General features: G+C 45.2%; 1 pseudogene; it reads right to left on the reverse strand.

Moving 5' to 3' along the window:
• LOC120028402 overlaps positions 1-17,381 on the reverse strand; it is a 28,788-nt pseudogene extending 11,407 nt beyond the window's left edge.
• Between the last annotated feature and the right edge of the window lie 573 nt (positions 17,382-17,954).

Raw genomic sequence — 17,954 nt, forward strand, 5'->3', positions numbered from 1 at the left:
CATCCCCCTTCGCGTTTTTTCTATTTTGTTGCATTACAACCTGTAATTGAAATGGATTTCTATTTGGATTTCATGCAATGGACATACACAAAATAGTCCAAATTGGTGAAGTGAAATGAAAAAAATAACTTGTTTAATTTTTTTTTTTACAAATTTAAAATGTAAAAGTGGTGCGTGCGTGCATATGTATTCACCCCCTTTGCTATGAAGCACCTAAATAAGATCTGGTGCAACCAATTACCTTCAGTCAATTGTGTGCAATCTAAGTGTCACATGATCTGTCACATGATCTCAGTATATATATACACCTGTTCTGAAAGGCCCCAGAGTCTGCAACACCACTAAGCAAGGGGCACCACCAAGTAAGCAGCACCATGAAGACCAAGGAGGGACAAAGTTGTGGAGAAGTACAGATCAGGGTTGGGTTATAAAAAAATATCCAAAGCTTTGAACATCCCACGGAGCACCATTAAATCCATTATTAAAACATGTAAAGAATATGACACCACAACAAACCTGCCAAGAGAGGGCTGCCCACCAAAACTCAGACCAGGCAAGGAGGGCATTAATCAGAGAGGCAAAAAAGAGACCAAAGTTAACCCTGAAGGAGCTTCAAAGCTCCACAGCGGAGATGGGAGCATCTGTCCACAGGACCACTTTAAGCCGTACACTTCACAGAGCTGGGCTTAAGGGAAGAGTGGCCAGAAAAAAAGCCATTGCTTAAAACTTCTTGCGACTACAGGGGGTGCTGTTCCGAATTAGCATTTTGTCGTCTCCAAATTAAACTGCCTAGTACTCAATTCTTGCTCGTACAATATGCATATTATTAATTCTATTGGATAGAAAACACTTTCTAGTTTCATACAAAGTTGGAATGATGTCTGTGGGTGACCCAGAACTCTTTCTACAGCGAAATCCATGACAGACAGTGAAAGGTCTGAGAGCGAAGCTCTGGTTTCAGATCAGTTTTTAAGGTCTCTGTCTATCCTATGGAACGACACGAACTGCACCCGCCTTCCCCTGGATGTCAGTAACCAATGAGAAGTGGAATGGGCCTTCTCCGTAGCTCTCAGAGGTTATAAAAGACCAAGGAGTGAGAGTAGCCCCCCTTTTCGACGCTCGCCCTTACGCAGGAAGGGACCTCCGGATGCCATTTTCACAGGCTCGGTTATCAACTTGAAATGTATCCGTCTGTAATTTAATTCGATATAGGACTTAGAAACATCATAAGGTAGTTAATTTAAACCGTTTTATAGCAATTTATATCCGTTTAGTGCGATTTTGATGCATTTCTATGTGAAGCACCGGGCACATTTCGGGGTCCCGGTCGAACGTTAGCGGGCATTTAGACGGACAAAGGACATCTTTCGACCAAAAGAAGATTAAACCCAAGAAAGAATACATTGCCCAAGAATCTGATGGAAGAACAGCTCAAAGTAAGCAATATTTAATATGATAAATCGTTGTTCTGTCGAAATATTTTAAACGCATATTTCGCCATTTTGTTTGGTATAGCTTCACTTGGCGAACCCTGTATTGAAAAGTAAGGATAATTTTAAAAATGTAAGTCAGCGGTTGCATTAAGAACTAATTTGTCTTTCGATTCCTGTCAACTCTGTATTTTTTAGTCAAGTATATGATTAGCTTTGGATTAAACTAGATCACTCTGAAAGCTGACGTCCCTCATTTTGATGCTTGAGTTGTGACTATTTCCATTGTATAACCACGGTTTTGTATGGCTAAATATGCACCTTTTCGAACAAACTGTATATGTATGTTGTAAAATGATGTTACAGGAGTGTCATCGGAAGAATTCTGAGAAGGTTAGTGAAAAAATTAATATATTTTGGCGATGATAACGTTATAGCTCCCTTTGCCTTGAATTCATGCTCTACTAACGTTTGCACATGTGGTATGCTAACTTATCGATTTATTGTGTTTTCGCTGAAAAACGCTTAGAAAATCTGAAATATGGTCTGAAATCACAAGAACTGTGTCTTTCCATTGCTATGCTTTGTCTATTTTTATGAAATGTTTTATGATGAGTAAATTGGTCATACACGTTGCTCTATCTAGTAATTCTAGTCGATTTGTGATGGTCGGTGCAATTGTAAACTGTGATTTCTACCTGAAATATGCACTTTTTTCTAACAACACCTATCCTATACCATAAATATGTTATCAGACTGTCATCTGATGAGTTTTTTTCTTGGTTTGTTGCTATCAATATCTTAGTTTAGCCGAATTGGTGATAGCTAGTGGTGGAGAGAGAAAATGGTGGACAAAGAAAGATGGTGTATTTTGCTAACGTGGTTAGCTAATAGATTTACATATTGTGTCTTCCCTGTAAAACATTTTAAAAAACAGAAATGATGGGTTTATTCACAAGATCTGTATCTTTCATCTGGTGTCTTGGACTTGTGATTTAATGATATTTAGATGCTACTATTTACTTGTGAAGCTATGCTAGCGATGCTAATCAGTGTGGGGGGGGTGGGGGGTGATCCCGGATACGGGGTTGATACTCGTGAAAGGTTAAAGAAAAAAGTAAGCAAACACGTTTGGCGTTAGCCAATAGGCATGTGGGAGACTCCCCACACATATGGAAGAAGGTACTCTGGTCAGATGAGACTAAATTTGAGCTTTTTGGCCATCAAGGAAAACGCACCTCTCATCACCCCGAGAACACCATCACCACAGTGAAGCATGGTGGTAGCAGCATCATGCTGTGGGGATGTTTTTCCTCGGCAGGGACTGGGAAACTGGTCCGAATTAAAGGAATGATGGATGGCGCAAAATACAGGGAAATTCTTGAGGGAAACCTGTTTCAGTCTTCCAGAGATTTGATACTGGGACGGATGTTCGCCTTCCAGCAGGACAATGACTCTAAGCATACTTCTAAAGCAACACTCAAGTGGTTTAAGGGGAAACATTTAAATGTATTGGAATAGCCTAGTCAAAGCCCAGACCTCAATCCAATTGAGAATCTGTGGTATGACTTAAAGATTGCTGTACACCAGCGGAACCCATCCAACTTGAAGGAGCTGGAGCAGTTTTGCCTTGAAGAATGGGCAAAAATCCCATTGGCTAGATGTGCCAAGCTTATAGAGACATAACCCAAGATACTTGCTGCTGTAATTGCTGCAAAAATTGGCTCTACAAAGTATTGACTTTGGAAAACTTTGAGTGATATTATATTATACTTGCTGCATTTAAAAGTCCTATCATCAACTGATTTCAGCCAGGGTATGGCTGTGGATTGACTGCATACATGTGGTGAAGAGGACATTGTAACTCTACCAAAATAATGAAAATACCATGGCAACACGTAGGGTGAAAGATGCCGTGGGGGTAACGGGAGTTAGCATAGCAGTCACTCAACTCTCCTAAACCTGAGAAGGAACTACTTCTAAATGTTAATGCACTATATACAAAAGTATGTGGACATCCCTTTAGTAGATTCGGCTATTTCAGCCACACTCGTTGATGACAGGTGTATAAAATCGAGCACACAGCCATGCAACTGTAACGCTCGTCCTCCTCCTCGTCTGAGGATGAGCAAGGATTGGACCAATATGCAGCGTGGTATGTATCCATAGAATATTTATTTGTGAAAGACGAACACGAAGAACACTTGACAAAATACAAAATAACAAAACGACGTGAACAGACCTGTACTTGAGAACATAAAACAAGAACGCACGAACAGGAACGTACACACGAACGAACGAACGAAAACAGTCCCGTGTGGCACAAACACTGACACAGGAACAATCACCCACAAACAAACAGTGAGAACAGCCTACCTTAATATGGTTCTCAATCAGAGGAAACGTAAAACACCTGCCCCTGATTGAGAACCATATCAGGCTAATTGAAAATGAACCCAACACAGAAACACATAACATAGAATGCCCACCCAGCTCACGTCCTGACCAACTAAACAAAGTCAAAACAAAGGAAATAAGGTCAGGAATGTGACAGTACCCCCCCCCCCCCCCCCCCCCCCCCCAAGGTGCGGACTCTGGCCGCAAAACCTGAACCTATAGGGGAGGGTTTGGGTGGGCATCTGTCCACGGCTCTGGCTCTGGCTCTGGACGTGGTCCCCACCCCACCATAGTTAATCCCCGCTTCCGTGGCCTCCTCCTAATGGCTACCCACCATATTAACCCCACTGGATTAAGGGGCAGCACCGGACTGAGGGGCAACACCGGACTGAGGGGCAGCACCGGACTGAGGAGCGGCTCCGGACTGAGGGGCGGCTCCGGACTGAGGGGCGGCTCCGGACTGAGGGGCGTCTCCGGACTGAGGGGCGGCTCCGGACTGAGTGACGGCTCCAGATTGAGTGACGGCTCTGGCAGGTCATGGGTGGCTGACGGCTCTGGCAGGTCATGGCTGGCTGACGGCTCTGGCAGGTCATGGCTGGCTGACGGCTCTGGCAGGTCATGGCTGGCTGACGGCTCTGGCAGGTCATGGCTGGCTGACGGCTCTGGCAGGTCATGGCTGGCTGACGGCTCTGGCAGGTCATGGCTGGCTGACGGCTCTGGCAGGTCATGGCTGGCGGGCGGCTCTGGCTGCTCCTGTCTGGCAGGCGGCTCTGGCTGCTCCTGTCTGGCGGGCGGCTCTGGCTGCTCCTGTCTGGCGGGCGGCTCTGGCTGCTCCTGTCTGGCGGGCGGCTCTGGCTGCTCCTGTCTGGCGGGCGGCTCTGGCTGCTCCTGTCTGGCGGGCGGCTCTGGCTGCTCCTGTCTGGCGGGCAGCTCTGGCGGCTCCTGTCTGACGGGCGGCTCTGGCGGCTCCTGACTGACGGACGGCTCTGGCGGCTCCTGACTGACGGACGGCTCTGGCGGCTCCTGACTGACGGACGGCTCTGAAGGCTCAGGACAGACGGGCGGCTTTGAAGGCTCAGGACAGACGGGTGGCTTTGAAGGCTCAGGACAGACGGGCAGTTCAGACTGCGCTGGGCAGACGGATAGCGCGGACGGCGCTGGGCAGACGGGCAGTGCAGGCGGCTCTGGGCAGACGGGCAGTGCAGGCAGCACTGGGCAGATGGGCAGTGCAGGCGGCACTGGGCAGACGGGCAGTGCAGGCGGCACTGGGCAGACGGCAGACTCTGGCCGGCTGAGGCGCACAGTAGGCCTGGTGCGTGGTGCCGGAACTGGTGGTACCGGGCTAAAGACACGCACCTCAAGGCTAGTGCAGGGAGCAGCAACAGGGCGCACAGGGCTCTGGAGACGCACAGGAGGCTTGGTGCGTGGTGCCGGAACTGGTGGTACCGGGCTGGAGACACGCACCACTGGGAGAGTGCGTGGAGGAGGAACAGGGCTCTGGAGACGCACAGGAAGCCTGGTGCGTGGTGTTGGCACTGGTGGTACTGGGCTGGGGCGGGGAGGTGGCGCCGGATATATCGGACCGTGCAGGCGTACTGGCTCCCTTGAGCACCGCGCCTGCCCAACCTTACCTGGTTGAATGCTCCCCGTAGCCCGACCAGTGCGGGGAGGTGGAATAACCCGCACTGGGCTGTGTTGGCGAACCGGGGACACCATGCGTAAGGCTGGTGCCATGTATGCCGGCCCGAGGAGACGCACTGGAGACCAGACGCGTTGAGCCGGCTTCATGGCACCTGGCTCAATGCTCAATCTAGCCCGGCCAGTGCGGGGAGGTGGAATAACCCGCACCGGGCTAAGCACACGTACAGGAGACACCGTGCGCTTTATCGCATAACACGGTGTCTGCCCGTACTTTCGCTCTCCACGGTAAGCTCGGGGAGTTGGCGCAGGTCTCCTACCTGACTTCGCCACACTCCCTTGTAGCCCCCCCCCCCCCCCCCCCCCCACTAATTTTTTTGGGCTGACTCACAGGCTTCCTACTGCGTCGTCGTGCTGCCTCCATTCGCCGGTATCCCTCCTCACACTGCTCCAGAGAATCCCAGGCGGGCTCCGACATTCTCCTTGGGTCGATCGCCCACCTGTCGATCTCCTCCCACGTAGTGTAATCCAGACTCTGCTCCTGCTGCCGCTGCCTGTTACCCCGCTGCTTGGTCCTTGGTTGGTGGGTGATTCTGTAACGCTCGTCCTCCTCCTCGTCTGAGGATGAGCAAGGATCGGACCAATATGCAGCGTGGTATGTATCCATAGAATATTTATTTGTGAAAGACGAACACGAAGAACACTTGACAAAATACAAAATAACAAAACGACGTGAACAGACCTGTACTTGAGAACATAAAACAAGAACGCACGAACAGGAACGTACACACGAACGAACGAACGAACGAACGAACGAACACAGTCCCGTGTGGCACAAACACTGACACAGGAACAATCACCCACAAACAAACAGTGAGAACAGCCTACCTTAATATGGTTCTCAATCAGAGGAAACGTAAAACACCTGCCCCTGATTGAGAACCATATCAGGCTAATTGAAAATGAACCCAACATAGAAACACATAACATAGAATGCCCACCCAGCTCACGTCCTGACCAACTAAACAAAGACAAAACAAAGGAAATAAGGTCAGGAACGTGACAGCAACCTCCATAGAAAAACTTTGGCAGTAGATTTCCCTATATTGAACAGCTCTGTGACGTTCAATGTGGCACCATCATAGGATGCCACCCTTCCAACAAGTCAGTTTGTAAAACTTCAGCCCTGCTAGAGCTGCCCTGGTCAACTGTAAGTCAAATCAAATCAAATCAATTGTTATTTGTCACATGCTCCAAATATAACAAACCTTACCGTGAAATGCTTACTAACATGCCCTGAACCAACAATGCAGTTTAAGAAAAATACTTTAAAAAATAAGAAATAAAAGTAACAAATAATTAAAGAGCAGCAGTAAAATAGCAATAGCAAGGCTATATACAGGGGGTACCGGTACAGAGTCAATGTGCGAGGGTACCGGTTAGTTGAGGTAATTGAGGTAATATGTACATGTAGGTAGAGTTATTAAAGTGACTATGAATAGATAATAAACAGAGAGTAGTAGCAGAGTTAAAGAGGGTGGGGGGGTGGGGGGGGCAATGCAAATAGTCTGGGTGGCCATTTGATTAGATGTTCAGGAGTCTTATGGCTTGGGAGTAGAAGCTGTTTAGAAGCCTCTTGGACCTAGACTAGGCTTTCTGGTACAGCTTGCCATGCGGTAGCAGAGAGAACAGTCTATGACTAGGGTGACTAGGGTGGCTGGAGTATTTGTAAACTGCCTTTGACAACCGCTGGTGTCTTTGACATAGATAGAGGTCCTGGATGGCAGGAAGCTTGGCCCCAGTGATGTACTGTTCCGTACGCACTACCCTTTGTAGTGCCTTGCGGTCGTAGGCCGAGCAGTTGTCATACCAGGCAGTGATGCAACCAGTCAGGATGCTCTCAATGTGCAGCTGTAGAACCTTTTGAGGATATGAGGACCATGCCAAATCTTTTCAGTCTCCTGAGGGGGAATAGGTTTTGTCGTGCCCTCTTCACGACTGTCTTGGTGTGCTTGGATCATGTTAGTTTGTTGGTGATGTGGACACCAAGGAACTTGACGCTCTCAACCTGCTCCACTACAGCCCTGTCGATGAAAATGGACGCATGCTCAGTCCTCCTTTCCTGTAGTCTACAATCATCTCCTTTGTCTTGATCATGTTGAGGGAGAGGTTGTTGCCCTGGCACCACACGGCCAGGTCTCTGACCTCCTCTCTATAGGCTGTCTCGTCGTTGTTGGTGATCAGGCCTACCACTGTTGTGTCATCGGCAAACTTAATGATGGTGTTGGAGTCGTGCCTGGCCTTGCAGTCAAGAGTGAAGAGGGAGTACAGGAGGGGACTGAGTACGCACACCTCAGGGGCCCCCGTGTTGAGGATTAGCGTGGCGGATATGTTGTTACCTACCCTTACCACCTGGGGGCGGCCCGTCAGGAAGTCCAGGATCCAGTTGCAGAGGGAGGTGTTTAGTCCCAGGATCTTTAGCTTAGTGATGAGCTTTGTTATTGTTATTGTTATTGTTATTGTGAAGTGGCAGAAATAGCAACAATAGCTCAGCCGCAAAGTGGTAGGCCACACAAGCTCACAGAACGGGACTGCCGAGTGCTGAAGTCAGTAAAAATCGTCTGTCCTCGGTTGCAACACTCACTACCGAGTTCCAAACTGCCTCTGGAAGCAACGTCAGCCCAATAACTGTTCGTCGGGAGAGTCATGAAATTAGTTTTCATGGCCAAGCAGCTGCACACAAGCCTACGATCACCATGAGCAATGCCAAGCGTTGGCTGGAGTAGTGTAAAGCTGGCCGCCATTAGACTCTGGAGCAGTGGAAACGCGTTCTCTGGAGTGATGAATCACGCTTCACCATCTGGCAGTCCAACGGACTAATCTGTGTTTGGCGAATGCTAGGAGAACGCTACCTGCCCAAATGCATAGTGCCAACTAAAGTTTGATGGAGGAGGAACAATGGTCTGGGAGTGTTTTTCATGGTTCGGGCTAGGCCCCTTAATTCCAGTGAAGGAAAACTTAACGCTACAGCATACAATGACGTTGTAGACGATTCTGTGCTTCCAACTTCGTGCAATAGTTTGGGGAAGGCCCTTTCCTGTTTCAGCATGACAATGCCCCCGTGCACAAAGCGAGGTCCATACAGAAATTGTTTGTCGAGATTGGTGTGGAAGAACTTGACTGGCCTGCACAGAGCCCTGATATCAACCACATAGAACCACTTTGGGATGAATTGGAACGTCAACTGCGAGCCAGGCCTAATCGGCCAAAATCAGTGCACGACCTCACTAATGTTCTTGTGGCTGAATGGAAGCAAGTTCCCACAGCAATGTTCCAACATCTAGTGGAAAGCCTTCCCAGAAGAGTGGAGGCTGTTATAGCAGCAAAGGGGGACCAACTCCATATTAATGCCCATGATTTTGGAATGAGATGTTCGATGAGCATGTGTCCACATACTTTTGGTAATGTACTGTATATCCATATTGGACATTGTGGGCTGGATTTGACAAATATCCACTTTGTTGATCAGATTTGTTGAATGTGTGCCAATCCGTTGTCCTTCTATCCACCACGGTCTGTGTTCCATTGACCTCTTTACCACATCTATTGATTGAATGCAATGTTGGTATATTGGCAGTTCATTTGAAAAATGTATGGAATCATTCCTCTAAAACTTGCTGGCTAGCTTGCTAAGAAACATACATATTTTATCACAGCACTGGCAAACCATGGTTGAACAACTCCCTAACCAAAATGGCTGACCTTTATCCCACCATAATTAGATCCAGTCCATTCTTGTATTCTAATTCCTAATTCTATGGTCACAAACACATTAAATAAATAAGTCATTACATTTAGCTGACTGTAAAAGTGGTAAAGACAATTTACTGAAGTTAAACCCTTTATTCCCTATATGGTGAACTACTTTTGCCAAGAGCCCAAAGAGTCTAGTCAAAAGTAGTGCACTACATAGGGAATAGGGTGCCATTTGGGACATACACCAAAGTGAAGTCAGAGACAGTGTGCAGTAGTCTACCTGCTGGATGAGAAGGCCATTCCCAGCACGTGGATCCCTTTGCCCTGGGCCTCAGACATGAGCTCCTCGTCCTCCTCCTCCTCCACTTGTTGGTCGGGCCGATAGGGCGCCACCTTCAGCCAGTTATACAGCTTCCTGCTGCAGGCCTGAGGGGCGGGCAACCACTATCACAACACTGTAGCAGGCTCAACATACATCAATGCTCTGTGCCGCCTGCTTTGGAAAGTCAATACCGGAATAAGAAAATAAGTAATCAATACCACAGTAGCAACGACGTCACATCAACGTAATGAAAAGAAGAAGAAAAATCGAATGAAATGTTGAGATAATAATGGAAGTTGCTGCAGAAAATGTATCCTCCTCCTTGGGTGTGTGTGTGTGTGGGGGGGGGGGGGGGGGGGGGTACCTTGATGATGTTCTCCTTTGCTTCTGCAATAAGTTTGTTCTTCAGCTCTTTCGCCATCTGCGGATAAAGGAACTGTTTGAGGGAGCGCTCGATGGCCGGCGTCTGTCTGTTCCACTCCTGAACCTGGTGGCTGAACTCATCTCTGTAGTAAAACTGCTTTATCTCTTCATAGTACGCCTGGTCACCTTCGTACCTGCTCAACAAACATAGTGATATCATGGATACTTGACTGACTCGGGACAGTATACATGTAAACAGAGCACATTTTGGAACATGTTATTACGTGTTATTAATATGTTATTAATGTTATTACACATCATTAATATGTTATTACACAAAACTCAGCGGTATCGTCGCAAATGGCACCATATTCCCTACATAATGCACTACATTTGACCAGAGCGTAGTGCACTATTTAGTGAATATGTTGCCATTTGGGATGCAGACTATAATGTTATTAATATGTTATTACACAATGTTATAATAACAAGACCTCACCCCTTCACTCCAATCAGGTCAATACAGATGTTAATGGTGAGCAGGCCCTCTTCCTCTGCCTGCAACATCTTGAGGAACTGGTCTCCATTCAGCTCCTTTAGAGGCTTGTTTTTCAGGTATTTAAAGGAGAAGCCATAATGGGCCTCATCCACATCCTACAGGAGAGATTAGACCACATACATGTATGGTAGAGTACTCTAAACTAGAAAATGACATATTCATATATGCACTAACTGTAAGTCACTCTGGATAAGAGTGTCTGCTAAATAACTAAAATGTAAAAATATGAGTCAATGAAAAGACATGACTTGTTAAATGTGTTTTTTCTATACAATATAAACTCATCTCTTCAGAAAGTATTCATACCCCTTGACTTATTCCACATTTGGATGTGTTACAGCCTGAATTCAAAATTGATTCAATTGATTTTGTTTCTAGACTGGGCTTTGGCTGGGCCACTCAAGGACTTTCACATTCCTGTTCTGAAGCCATTCAAGCGTTGCGTTGTCAATTTTGAATTCAGAATGTAACAACAAAATGTGGAATAAGTCAAGGGGTATGAATGGGGAAAGGGGATACCTAGTCAGTTGCACAACTGAATACATTCAACCAAAATGTGTCTTCCACATTTAACCCAACCCCTCTGAATCTCTGTGTTGGGGTTAACGGCCTTGCTCAAGGGCAGAATGGCAGATTTTTCCACCTTGCCAGATCAGGAATTCGAACAAGCAACCTTGCAGTTACAGTCCCAAAGTTCGAACCGCTAAGCTACCTGACGCCTCTGAAAGTACTGTATATCCCATGAAAGACCTAAATAAACCACTAATACAACCAACAAAGAAGTGGTGGTAATTGCAGAATAGGGTTGCAAAATTGCAGTAATTTTCCCCAAATTCCCAGGTTTTCCAGGAATTGCTGGTAGAAAGATAAAGGACTTCTTGCTTATTCACTCCTGATTGCAGGAATCTTCCAACCAAGATTTCTGGAAAACCTGGGAATTCTTAGAAAGTTACCGTGATTTTTTAACCCTATTGCAAATAGATGGTGTATACCTTCTTTCCCTTCTTGGTGGGTTTGATGTTGATCTTGGCTCTCTCCTGGAATGTCTGTTGGAGCACATGTCTGACTAGAGGCTCCCAAGCGATCTGCATGGCGACCATGTAGCGAGTCCCCTCCAGTACTGCCTCTGCTGTGCTGAACTGGCTGCACAGGCAGAGAGAACATACTATTATTAATATTGTGGAAGGTATAGGATTGCATCTCAAATGGTGCCACAAGTTTAAATATTCACCTCTCAACACCACCCCTGTTACTGCTAAAATGGTTGGGTTATCTTTATATGAAAATGTATTCTGTATACAGTGCAATAATGTGTTGGCTCAGCAGGAAACTGCTCCGTCTCGTGACGCTGGTAACTGTCACGTAGGTTCTCTCCAAACTGCTCTGGAGTCAGACCAAACTTCTTGGCTAGGCCATCTGATGAGAACACTTTAAATGGTGGACTCAAAAACTGTTGCAAATATAGTCGGCTCATGATACAGCAAGTGCACTTCGAATGGAAAACTCTGTTTAAGTACACTAGTCACAGTTTTTCAATCGCACATTACTTAGAAAGTTTTGTATTATCACGAGCTAACTGTATAGACCTGAAGATGTATGGCACACAAATCTGTTTGTAAAAGGTGCTGATAGTGACACCTACTGGACACACATGATAAAGCACTCACCCAGTCCTGCACCCTGGCAGATGCTGTACATATCCCTGCGAGATGCAAGCTTCAGGTCCGGCCCCTTCGGCTGCTCCTCTTCTTCCTCTTCCTCCTCCTCTACTACTTCCTGCTCATTACCTGCAAACAGAAGACATGATAATTACTCTGATGAGGGCAAAGATCCACTGTGCTTTCACAATTTTACAATATATAATCTAAATCGTACCATCTTCATCCACTTCTTTGATCTTCTTCAGCTTCTTCTTGCTGGACCTGGCTGCATTCTGCATATTTGGGATATCCCGGCCATAGTACAGCAGGAAATGGTTGTAGACGTCGCCCAGTTCATCACTAGACTGGACATCCTTCAGCCTTGTCAGACAAACATAATCAGGTCAGCATTCTGATACAACAAAGATAATAAAGGTGTCATAACATGACTAGCGTACTGTCCAGGTGGTGTACTTGTACATCAAGGTGCCTCACACTACAGAAACAGGAGATAGGCTCCTGCCCTATGGGCCATTCTGGCTCAGACAAGGCTTATTTACAAACATGTTGGACATGACAAGCCTTACCTCTCTAAATCTGAAGTGTCTAATGGTCGAATGCCATCAGCCAGTGGCTTATCTGGGTCTGCTGAGATCTGTTCAAACTGGTATCCCTGCATCTTCTGGAACAGGCGTCTCAGGTTCTGTTTGCGGGTTTTCAGCTCGGTCCACTGAGGAGGAAAGAAAGTCCCAGATTAAACATGAATTAAACAGAGAGAATAAATTAAGGGATGAAGTTAACAAAAATCCAATGCTATAGCATATTACCTTCTCATCCCACTGCCAAACTTTCCACAGATCATTGATATTGAGTTCAGGTTCCAAATACTCTTTCCTGTAGAACGCTATGAAAGGAACCTTGAGGTGAAACAACAAAGACAGTTGTATTAACTAACTGTGATAGTTTGGGTGGGCGTGAGTTTGGGTGGGCATTCTATGTCTGGTGTTCTATGTTGTCCTTGTTTTGTATTTCTATGTGTTTGGCCTGGTATGGTTCCCAATCAGAGGCAGCTGTCTATCATTGTCTCTGATTGAGAACCATACTTAGGTAGCCTGTTCCCACCTGTGTTTGTGGGTAGTTGTTTTCTGTTTTGTGTGTCGTCACCTTACAGAACTGTTCGTTTGTCGTTTTTGTTGTTTTGTTCAGTGTTCAGTTGATTGATTAAAATATGAACACTTACCACGCTGCACCTTGGTCCTCTTCTCCTCCCGACGACGTTCGTTACAGATATGGAAGAACTCAACATTACCTATAGTGATAGAGGAACTGTGTAATACCTCAAAGTGTTGGTTTCTCATGAAATTCAAAGCCTCTTTAATCTTCTGGATGGTGCTGGGGCCTTTTCTGCTGAATGTAGTGGCTGGACCTCTGTCCAAATAGTCTGTGTTCTCCTGAAAACACAGAATATTTGATTTAAAAAACACAAGCATTTTAAAAACAGACCTACAGCCTTATTCTAAAATGGAATAAATATATGTTTTTCCTCATCTATTTACACACAATGCCCCATAATGACAAAGTGAAAACAGGTTTTTAGAAAAATCTGAAATACCTTATTTACATAAGTATTCAGACCATTTGCTATTACACTCTATATTTGGCTCAGGTACATCCTGCTTCCAATGATCATCCTTGAAATGTTTCTACAACTCAAAGTTTCTACAATTCAATAGATTGGACATGATTTGGAAAGGCACACACCTGTCGATATAAGGTCCCACAGTTGACAGTGCATGTCAGAGCAAAACCAAGCCATGAGGTCTAAGGAATTGTCCGTAGAGCTCTGAGACAGGATTGTGCATAGGCACAGATCTGGGGAGGGGTACCAAAGCATTCCTGCAGCATTGAAGGTCATCAAGAAAACAGTGGCCTCTCAGATTGAACTCTTTGGCCTCCATCATTCTTAAATGGAAGAAGTTTGGAACAACCAAGACTCTTCCTAGAGCTGGCTGCTCGGCCAAACTCAGCAATCGGGGGAGAAGGGCCCCAAGCTCTGACAGAGCTCTAGTTCCTCTGTGGAGATGGGAGCCTGCCAGAAGGACAACCATCTCTGCAGCACTCCACTAATCAGGGCTTTATGGTAGAATGTCCAGACGGAAGCCACTCCTCAGTAAAAGGCACATGACAGCCCGCTTGGAGTTTGCCAAAAGACATCTAAAGGACTCAGACCATGAGAAACAAGATTCCCTGGTCTGATGAAACCAAGATTGAACTATTTGGCCTGAATTCAAAGCGTCACGTCTGGAGGAAACCAGGCACCGCTCATCACCTGTCCAATACCATCCTCACGGTGATGCATGGTGGTGGCATCATCATGCTGTGGGGATGTTTTTCAGCGGCAGGGACTGGGAGACTAGTCAGGATCGAGGGTAAGATGAATGGAGCAAAGTACAGAGAGATCCTTGATGAAAACCTGCTCCAGAGCGCTCAGGACCTCAGACTGGGGTTAAGATGCACTTTCCAACAGGACAACGCAGTAGTGGCTTCGGGACAAGTCTTTGAATGTCCTTGAATGGCCCAGCCAGAGCCCGGACTTGAACCTGATCTAACATCTCTGGAGAGACCTGAAAATAGCTGTGCAGCAACGCTCCACATCCAACCTGACAGAGATTGAGAGGATCTGCAGAGAAGAATGGGAGAAACTCCCCAAATGCAGGTGTGCCAAGCTTGTAGCGTTATACCCAAGAAGAGTCGAGCCTGCAATCGATGCCAAATGTGCTTCAACAAAGTACTGAGTACCAATTTAAACCAATTTGATCCATTTTAGAAAAAGGTCTGTAAAGTAACAAAAATTTGGAAAAAGTTAAGGGGTCTGAATAATTTCCGAATGCACTGTAGACTGTAGCATCAGCTTTAACTAATTGTCTTATGAGACCCAGCTAAAATATCCTCACTCCAGTATCTGCATGGAGATGGTGAGAGTAGAGAAGGCATTCCTATAGATCCACTCAGCCTCCTGTTCCAGCTCATCATCCTCTGCAGGCTTCACACGAGTGGAGCGCAACTAAAAACAACAAGACCACACACATAGAAAAGGGTATGGGCTACAGCAGTAGTATTCAAAGTCAATGTTATTCAAAGTCAGTGGTATTCAAAGTTGGGGTCGTGGGGGAACTACAGTGAGGTCGACCCAAAAAATGAAATAAGTACAGCACCAGTCAAAAGTTTGGACACACCTACTTAGTCAAGATTTTTTCTTTATTTTTACTATCTTCTACATTGTAGAATAACAGTGAAGACATCTAAACTATTAAATAACACAAATGGAATCATGTAGTAAACAAATCAAAATATACTGTATAGTTGAGATTCTTCAAAGTAGCCACCCTTTGCCTTGATTACAGTTTTGCACACTCTTAGTAAACATTTAAATAAACCCTTGAGTGAGTAAGTGTCCAAACTTTTGACTGGTACTGTATATATATATATATATACTTTTTTTGAGGGGGGGATTTTTTTTGTTTCTTTTCATTTTGATAAGAGATTAAAATGTTTTGAATTGAAGGTTATTTGTTGATGTGAACATCAAAGTGTGCCGATTTTAAGGTTGTGTCATTATATTTGGGGTGGTGTGGGGTCACAAAATTATTGTGAAAAGAATGTGGTCCCCAGAAATTCTGACTGAAGAAATAGTTTGAATAGCACTGGGCTACAGAGTCAAGCCCATAACAGTTATAGGTGAATTTCACGTGCTCACATGTCCCTATGACTATGTATGTGTTCCAAATGGCACCCTATTCCCTATATAGTGCCCTATATTTGACCAGAGCTCTATGGGTCCGAGTGCCATTTGGGACGCATCCTATAGAAGTATACACACCTGGAACCTCTCTGGCATGTCAGTGGAACGGATCTCATTGTCCTGGTCCGTCATGTGACTGCTCTCCAGCTCACTGGGCTCATAGATCTCAAAGATACTGCGTCGGCCCACCCTCTTCTTGGTCTGCTTCTTGGGCCGGTCCCATGAATCTTCATCTGCCTCCTCCTCCTCCTCTGCATCTTCATAGGCTTCAGTGTCAAACTCAGCAAAGTCAAAGTCCCCTCCGAATATCTCCTGGGCCTCCTGAAGGGCTCTGTAAAAAAGGAGTGGTGCTCAGTACTAAATACTGCAGGTGAGTAAAGGTAAACATGCTTGCATCCCAAATGGCACCCTATTCCCTTTATAGTGCACTACTTTTGACCAGGGCCTATAGGGGAATAGGATGCCATTTGGATTTGGGACACACATAACATATCAAATTCTATTGCACAGATAGGAATTCATACTTTCGGGTGAGCTTGCAGGTGGAGAGGCTACTGCAAATTGAGATCTAAGTGATTAAATTAAATGCCAGAATCACTTACGCATCTGTATATCCTGGCAGCTTCTTCCTCCACTTGGGTTTCTTCAAGGGCTGTCCATCATCATCCACAATAAAGTCATCGATATCTGAGAAAAATAAATAAATACCTATGACTCAAATTTTTTGAAATGGCTTTTTAAAAATCTGCTAACTCAAAACAATTCCACTGTTTATAGATGAAGCAACTAAAATGTTTCATACCAGACTCTTCATCGTCCTCCTCCTCATCCTCCCCGGGATGCAAAGGCACATCCAATGCCTCGCCCTCATCCGCTCCCGTCCCCATGAAGATCTCATCCGCTATCATGTCCTTCTCATGGGCCTCCCTGACGTCATCATCTCCCTCCTCATCCTCATCGTCCGACATGTCTCGCAAACGACGGAACTTTTGCTGTTTATGGGGATAAGGAAGGAGCAGAGGTATCAGGAAAACATTTTAGTCAATCTCCTTTTACATACTATTTTTAGAGAGTGGGACTGTGGGACATGACATGAGACCTCAGCTGTGTGCTATACAATGTCCATGATTGCAATGCATTTTGCTTGCCATAATGGCATCAAAATACTTACCCTTTTCACTTTCACTCCCAAATTCTCCTCAATGAGATCAATATCATCATCATCCAAGCGGCCGTCAAAGCCTGTAGACAGAAAACACAAGATACTCAAACACCAAAGGTGATTATTGTTGGTATGCATGGTTCTGCTGCACACTGTTAGGTGTCACAAATCAAAATAGAATCAAAGGGTTTACGCCATTATAGTTTATTCAAAGACTGAATAAACAGCATACAACGTGGCTAGGAAGCAATCACAGTGCAGCCCAGACAGGAACTCCTCAGACTCCTCTGCTTCACTCTCGTTGAAATCCATGTTTAGGGGCTGTTGAAGAGATAATAAACATAATTTTTATTAGCTGGTTTTGTGTCAAAGAACAGTCTTTGGAAACAATGTTATGGGACATGACATAGGACACAATTATTCCATAATTTTACATGTTTAAACTATGGCTATGTCATAAGAAACTGTTATTGTAAACAATGAAATATTAGTCTACAATAAACTATGATAAAACGCTGCTGTCTGCCATGGCTGACAGCAGATGCAGAACATTATTATAGCCAGGGGGCGAGGACATTGCTAGACATCAAAGGTTTAACTAGTTAGCGAAGATAAAAATGCATATGACTTTGAAAATGATCAAAGGTAGCCTTAACTATCCAACGGATATCATTTACATAGCTCTCCTTGGATTGTATAGTGCAATCCTTGCATTATACTTCGTGTATTCTTTTTCTAGTGTTATGGTATGCAACATAAGACATTATGTTTTTTCATTACTTTTGAAGTCTTCTTTTTGTAATATTTTTTATGTAACCTAGAACATGTTATTCAGTTTAATTGGACCTTGTGTTTACTGTATTATATAATTAATTTCCGAACCCA

Source organism: Salvelinus namaycush, chromosome 34, assembly GCF_016432855.1.
Source record: "Salvelinus namaycush isolate Seneca chromosome 34, SaNama_1.0, whole genome shotgun sequence".
NCBI classification, from domain to species: domain Eukaryota; kingdom Metazoa; phylum Chordata; class Actinopteri; order Salmoniformes; family Salmonidae; genus Salvelinus; species Salvelinus namaycush.